The sequence below is a fragment of the Bufo bufo genome, chromosome 7, assembly GCF_905171765.1.
Source record: "Bufo bufo chromosome 7, aBufBuf1.1, whole genome shotgun sequence".
In the NCBI taxonomy this organism is placed as follows: Eukaryota; Metazoa; Chordata; class Amphibia; order Anura; family Bufonidae; genus Bufo; species Bufo bufo.
In genome coordinates this window covers 156727193-156735685 of record NC_053395.1, presented here as the reverse complement: position 1 = coordinate 156735685, position 8493 = coordinate 156727193, and positions in this window count along the sequence as shown.

Genomic DNA, 8493 nt, shown 5'->3' with positions numbered 1-8493 from the left:
GCTGCTCCCTTCCCCCGCTGTGCCCCCCGTTCTCTTTTGCAGCCCTGTATGCTAATCAATAGCATCGGTACAGGGAGGAGGAAACGGTGGGGTTGCTCGAGGGGCGTCACCTTCTTCCTGTGATGCTCTCCGCTGTAATTGGGCAGCTCACAGCCAGAGAAGGTGACGCCCCTTGAGAAACCCCGCCGTCTCCTCCTCCCTGTACCGATGCTATTAATTAGTATACGGGGCAGCAAAAGTGAATGAGGGGCACAGCGGGGGAACGTAGCAGCCGATCTGAAAAATAACATCTACTGATCGATCATACCCTACACTGCCAGGTACTAAGATTGTAATGTCAGGACCAGTGAAAGGTCCTCTTTAAAGGGGTTATCCAGGAAATGATAATGAACGAGGCTGAAGTTGGTTTCTTATTCGTCCAGTTTCTTATTCACTGAAGTTGGTTTCTTATTCGGCAGTTTCTTATACATTACTATGACAAATAAACCTTTTTTTCTCTTATTCCTCTGCAGTAAATCTGTTTTTTTCTACATAAATGTTAAATATTATTTGTGAACAATCAGATTAATAAAAAAAATCTAGATTATTTGTGTTTTTACTAAAAAAAAAGTGTGCATTTTGAATAAGTAACTGAGGAATTTAAGGGGTTAAACGCTGTTGGGCCACTGATCTAAGGGTGGAAATATAAAGAGTAAGGACCCCTCCATAACACCCAACTGTACCCAGCCTGGCCCAAACTGTGGATTGGCAAGAAAACAGGTGCCAACCTTGCCAACTATATACATTTTCAGCATTTTGAATAAGTAACTGAGGAATTTAAGGGGTTAAATGCCGTTGGGCCACTGATCTAAGGGTGGAAATTTAAAGAGTAAGGACCCCTCCATAATACCCAACTGTACCCAGCCTGGCCCAAACTGTGGATTGGCAAGAAAACAGGTGCCAACCTTGCCAACTATATACATTTTCAGCATTTTGAATAAGTAACTGAGGAATTTAAGGGGTTAAATGCCGTTGGGCCACTGATCTAAGGGTGGAAATTTAAAGAGTAAGGACCCCTCCATAATACCCAACTGTACCCAGCCTGGCCCAAACTGTGGATTGGCAAGAAAACAGGTGCCAACCTTGCCAACTATATACATTTTCAGCATTTTGAATAAGTAACTGAGGAATTTAAGGGGTTAAATGCCGTTGGGCCACTGATCTAAGGGTGGAAATTTAAAGAGTAAGGACCCCTCCATAATACCCAACTGTACCCAGCCTGGCCCAAACTGTGGATTGGCAAGAAAACAGGTGCCAACCTTGCCAACTATATACATTTTCAGCATTTTGAATAAGTAACTGAGGAATTTAAGGGGTTAAATGCCGTTGGGCCACTGATCTAAGGGTGGAAATTTAAAGAGTAAGGACCCCTCCATAATACCCAACTGTACCCAGCCTGGCCCAAACTGTGGATTGGCAAGAAAACAGGTGCCAACCTTGCCAACTATATACATTTTCAGCATTTTGAATAAGTAACTGAGGAATTTAAGGGGTTAAATGCCGTTGGGCCACTGATCTAAGGGTGGAAATTTAAAGAGTAAGGACCCCTCCATAATACCCAACTGTACCCAGCCTGGCCCAAACTGTGGATTGGCAAGAAAACAGGTGCCAACCTTGCCAACTATATACATTTTCAGCATTTTGAATAAGTAACTGAGGAATTTAAGGGGTTAAATGCCGTTGGGCCACTGATCTAAGGGTGGAAATTTAAAGAGTAAGGACCCCTCCATAATACCCAACTGTACCCAGCCTGGCCCAAACTGTGGATTGGCAAGAAAACAGGTGCCAACCTTGCCAACTATATACATTTTCAGCATTTTGAATAAGTAACTGAGGAATTTATAGGGTTAAATGCTGACTTATCCTCTGAATAGGGGTCCAAGTCCCAGCATCCCCACCGATCAGCTGTTTCAGGGAACCGCCGCTCTCACCGGAACTCTGCTGAGCGCGGCTAGGGTTGCCACCCGGCCGGTATCTCACTGGCAAGGCCGGTAATTTAGTGGCCCTGCCCGTGCCAGTACGTATTTTCCAGTGCGGACCGCTACTAATGAGCGCCTCCATTGTGGAGTGCTCATTAGTGCAGCCTTCACTTGCCCTCCCCCGGGTTAATAAAAAAAAAAAGCACTCACTTCCTACATTTGCTCGCACTGCTGACTGGATGTGCAGGACAGGAACTTCGAGACATCATCACGCTGGAGCGCAGGGCACTAATTGGGGCATTATTCTAACTGGGGGTCACTAACGGGGGTAATTTTCTTCTTGGGGGCATTTTTCTTCCTGGGGGGGCACTAATGGGGGCATTATTCTTATTGAAGGGCACTAATGGGGGGCATAATTTTTACTGGGGGACACTAATGGGGTCATTATTCTTACTGGGGGTACTAATAGGGGGCATTAATTCTGGGGTGCACTAATTGGGGCATTAATGTTATTGGGGGCACGAACGTTGACAGTATTAATTCTGGGGGTGCTAATGAGGGCATTACTATTACTGGGGGCATTATTAATTCTGGGCAGCACTAATAGGGGCATTAATATTACTGGGGGCACTAATGTGGAAAGTATTAACTCTGAGGGGGCAGTAATGGAGGCATTGATATTATTCGGGGCACTAATGTGGGCATTATTAATTCTGGGGGCACTAATGGAGTCATTAATATTACTAGGAGCCACAGTATGATAGCGACTTAACACCCTGTGTTAAGCCACGCCCCACAACCACTCCCCCTTTGGGGTTTGGCTTAACTTAACCGGTAATTTTTTGTTGGGAAAGGTGGCAACCCAAAGAGTTGCGGGCTCCCAGCAGATCACCAAGCACAGCGCTGAACATAGTATAGTGGCAGTGCTTGGTATTGCAGCTCAGCCCCATTCACCTCAGTAGAGCTGAGTTGCAGCTAGGCCATGTGACCTAGGAAGAGACGGCGGCACTCACGCAGCACCCAGCCTGATATTATACCCTTGTAATAGAGAAGTAATCATACCTCGTACATTCATTATGCTGCCAGAACCCATGGCTATTTTTAATGTTATACTTCCAATAAGCGTACCATGGTTGTGCACACAAAGGAGTGGCGTAGTCAAACACTGAGCTGATGCCAGGCAGGGGCACTCCTGCAACATTACACATGGGTCCCTTTTGTGCTACTTATTTGTAAGGACAAATGCAAATAACGATGGAGTATAACACAGGTCGAGCAAGGTGGCCACCCACGAGATTAATATGGCTTGATAAAAAGAGCTCTGGGACTGTACAGCTAAGGAGTCATATGGATTGTGATAGGATCATATAGCAGCGATACAGTTCAGGTACAATCAGGAATTGTGCTGAAGGCTATAGTATGGGCTCAGTAAAGGGACCGTAAGGGGGTTGAACTTTCTGGACACTTTGGCCCTGACTTATCATAGTGCAGCGGCAGGTATGGCTGGCTATAATAAACAGGCGCGCTGCCTGGACGATGCGCCTGATTTATGACGCGTTGTCCACCTCGTTATAAATTAGGCACACCATCCTGCAGTCCGTGCACCTGAACTGAAATCTACGCCAGCCTCTTCTACTGACCTAGGAGATGATAAATGCGGCCCTGCCCTCGCCGCGCCCTCTTATCAGGAAAGTAACGGCACTTGTGCAAAAACTCATGGAGGTGCTCTTCCTTTCATAGGTCACATGCAGTAAATTGGGCTGAGCTGTAATACCAAGCACAGTCACTATCTAATGGATGGCTGCAGCACTCACCGGAGCACCGCAGCCTTTTTCAAGAAGCTGATCAGTGGCAGTGCCAGGCGACGGACGCACACCTTTTACATACTGAGGACCGGTCCTGAGGCTAGGACAACCCCTTTAAGATGTTAAGATGAAAAGGGTATTCTCATCGACACATTTATGGCATATCGATAGAATATTCCATAAATGTGTGATAGATACTGGTCCCTGTCCCAAGAACGGGGCCCCATCATGCTGTCCATTCACTGTTATGGGACTTCCGCTTAGATATTTTCAGAAGTCTCATTCCAGTGAAAGGACAGGACCCTGCACATGGGCGGCCACCCCTCAATTCTCAGCTATAGGACTTCTGAAGCTAGCTGAGCCAGCGCCCAGCTATTTTTGGAAGTAGAAGTGAATGGACATTCCTCACATGAACATCCTGCATTCCATTAACAGTGGGTCCCCATATTTGAGAAAGAAGTGAGTCCCATAGATGAGACTCCCACCTATCAGACATTTATAGCATATTTTATTGATATGCTATAAATGTCAAGATGGCAAACCCCTTTATTCTTATAGGCTATGTACACCTTCGGAGGCAATTTTTGTTTATGATTGCATTTTACTCATTTTCGCTAAAAATCATATCTTCAATTGGCCTTTATTAAATATATTGAGCCGTTCTGTCACAAAGGGTTAACTGTTCTTACTGTGTGAATCCTATTTTCACTTTGAGCCGGTCATCTATTAACCCTTATCTCTAAACTACTGAGAGGTGATATAAACACTTATTTAAGCCACATTCTTATCAGTAAGATAATAACTGAGCTATAATGAGCGTTTATAATGTCAGAGAGCAGAGATAAGGAGCCCGTCAGCTCCCCAACTGACAGAAAAGACGGAAAATCCAAAGGCTGCTGCTAGAGCATCTCAGCTCGGTACAGAAAAAAGGACTCTATAATTTTATTTAATAAAGACCAATAGAAAAAAAGATTTTTAGCTCAAAATGAGTACAGTGCAATAATTAAAAAGAAATGTGTACATGGCCTTTGTGTACTTCGTCTTTAAGATCTTAAGTAATGTGTAAAACACGAAGAGGTAGATTTATCAAGACCGGTGTGTGGTAGCGTATTAAGGCAGTAAGCTCATGAGTGGAATGGGAACACTCACCAGTTTGTGTTTCAGTGTGCCTGTCACCACTGTCATCTAGTGAAACGCTTGCTTCTGTACCAGTGGCATTAGCTGGTGACCACCTCGAACACTCCCTGACAGCTCATACTCTCTCTAGCAAAGAGTAGGGCAGAGGGGACCAGCAGCACAGTAAGGCCTAGCTCACATTTCCGTTTTTCACTGACGTGTGCTGTCCGCATTTTCCACAGAATGCACACACACCTATTGATTTTAATATGTTTGTTCACACATCATTATTTTTTTACTGACCATAGGTCAGTGGGAAAATCACAGACACATGCACTGCTTTGGTCCGTGATGTGGAGCAAACATGCCCAATGAAGTCTATTGGTCAGTGAAAATCACGGATACAACCAGGATCGCATCCATGTTTGATCCGTGTTAGGTCCGTTTTTTCAGTGAGATGCTTACAGAAATAATTTTCAGCTGAGCAGCATCCGTGAAACACAAATGACACACAGAGGGCAAAAAATGGACACAGATCCTTCACAGATTTTTTCAGAGACATTAAACGGACACGAAATGTTTACGAGGCCTCAAGGGATGGCTGTGGAGCAAGTGTAATAAGCACCTACTATTACTATTATGGGGGAAGCAGAACACCTAACATAGGTACACCCAGCAGTGATTAATATGAAGTACATAAGTACATGTGTGTGTTCCTAGGGTCCCTGGTAACTCCTATCTCCTAACTCAGGTTCTACAAAAAGTAGAGCCCAAGTAGTAAAAAGGTTTGGTAACTAATGCCCGCTTATAAACCCTATCATTATAGCTGTATGGAGCTGTAGTATGCCACCATATGGTGCCTCCATACTGTACCCCCACACTCACACCGCACCCTATTCAACATGATATGGCTTTTTTCTTTTGGATTCTGCATAAATCCAACAAGAAAACCCTCCATATGTCTTCATATGAAATTGACTTCAACGTGAGCCGTATTATGTCCACATATCTCTTGCTGCAGGACCCTGATACCTGTGTCACAGAGGAACACATTCTGTCATTCATTTCAAAGGTTACAACATTAACATTTTAAAATAAAGATTTATTATTTCCTCATCACATAGAACCTCTTTCAGCTCTTCACAACATAGATCATCTCCGAGATAGAACTTTATACATTATCTTCCTTTCGTATTTCATTTCACTTCTTTTATCGACTCAGCAGACAGTCCAATCCATAATATATTGTATATTTAATATATAATAGACATCTGGTTCTCTGTATGTATGACCAAGCAAAATAGTTCAAGTGATCCCTGTGTGCTAGTGTCCATTCATATGACGTGATTCTTCATACAGGATGATTTCCGTGGTACCAGCGCTTCACAATCGGCAACATTTCAAGTATCTCATATATTGCACATCAATTAGAATTTATAGGTTTTTCCATGTTGGACTGGAGTATTTGGGTTATAACAGAGGAATACAGTAGTCAACCTCCGGATCTGCAGCATGATATCGTGAGAGAGACACTGGGGGGAATTTACCACATCTGTGCTCCAGATTTCTAACTTTAAAAAGTGAAACAATAGTACTGTGAGTTTTTGGGCTCATTTGCGAGAAGAAAAAAAACTGCAAAAGCCGCCGGACTAAAAAGTCGGACATGCAGGACTTTTTAGTCCGGCGGCTTTCGCCATGCTGCACCGGAGCTCCGCCCCCGTCCCCATTATAGTTAATGGGGATGGAGCGGTGGTCCGGCGGCACGGCGAAATAGCGGCAGGACGGATCCGACATGATGAACAGCATGTCGGATCCGTCCTGCCGCAAGTGTGAAAGTACCTTAACTTTGCAAAAGGTCCAAAAAATTGTCAACAATCTTACTCCAGCAAATGGGTGGTATAGAAAGTGGAGCAACAGCTCAAGACAGACTTGAAAATGCATAGAATGTATCAATTTAACATAGTGCAACATTCGATGCAAATGACAGCAACGCAGACACCTGCAAAAGCGACTTAAAATTGGAACAAAATGCAGATATCGGCCGTGTATGTGCCGCATGTACCTGCAACAGTAGGACATGTTCTATAATTTGCGGAACCGCTGCATGGATGCGGATAGCACGTCGATGAGATCTGTACGGTCTGTGCGGCCCCGTAGAAATTAATGGGTCCATGTGAGGACCTTTGGTGACGTCACTGCGCTCATCACATGGGCCGTCACATGGTCCATCACATGATGGACCATGTGATGAGCGCAGTGACGTCACCAAAAGTCCTTTTCTCCCAGGTCCTCAAAGAAGAAGAAAGAAGACAAGCCGGGCTGCGCGAACAAGTGGATGAGGTGAGTTTAATATATATATATTTTTTAACCCCTCCTTCCCTAATTTACTTAGCATTCTGTATTAAGAATGCTATTATTTTCCCTTATAACCATGTTATAAGGGAAAATAATAAAGATCGGGTCCCCATCCCGATCATCTCCTAGTAAAAATTGCACCGCATCCACACTTGCTTGCGGATGCTTGCGATTTTCACGCAGCCCCATTCACTTCTATGGGGCCTGCGTTGCGTGAAAAACGCACAATATAGAGCTTGCTGCGATTTTCACCCAACGCACAAGTGATGCGTGAAAATCACGGCTCATGTGCACAGCCCTATTGGAGTGAATGGGTCCGGATTCAGTGCGGGTGCAATGCGTTCAGCTCACGCATTGCACCCGTGCGAAATTCTCGCCCGTGTGAAAGGGGCCTAAGAATGAACATTGACATTATAATTATTTACCTATGCCGCTATTAGCGAGTACAAATATTACAGTACTCACAATGAACCTGTAGAAGAAAATGTACATTTACATTGAGACAGTGCAACAAGAACTATGACAACAGATCTGTCAACAGCAGCTTGTTGAATGTTTCCAATCTGCACAGAGTTAAGCTGAAAAAAAAACTGTAAATGTCAATAAAGTAGTGAAGATCTATTATGCATATGCTAGATATTACCGTACATGTTAGACCTTTAGAGAGGTAGAGCTTTAAAGGCTATGCACACCTTTGGGGGAAATTTTTGTTTTATTATTGCATGTTACTCATTTTGAGCTAAAAATAATTTTTTCAATTGCTCTTCATTAAAAATTTGGGGCCCTTTTGTCTGTAAAAAATAAATTTCTCTAGTAGCAGGATCTGAATTTGTGTTCCATCAGACATCTCACCTGAGGGGATCCTTATCTCTGGCCTTATAAACACTCATTATAGCTCAATTTTTATCTTACTGATAAGAATGTGGCTTAAATAAGTGTTTGCGACCTTTTAGTAATTTAGAGATAAGGGTTATTAGATGACCTGCACAAAGTAAAATTAGGATTCACACAGCTAGAAAAACAGTTAACCCTTTGTGACAGAATGGCTGAATATTTTTAATAAAGACCAATTGAAAAAATAATTTTTCTCCCAGAATGAGTAAAATGCAATCATAAAAAATTGCCCCTCCTTCCCGAAGGTGTATATATGAATTCCCTGCTGTTCAAATTGTGATCACGTGAACATACCATTAAATCTACATCTCTCTAAAGTCAGTCAAGCAAAGATGGCAGTCAAGTCAAGCAGAGATGGCTGGGTT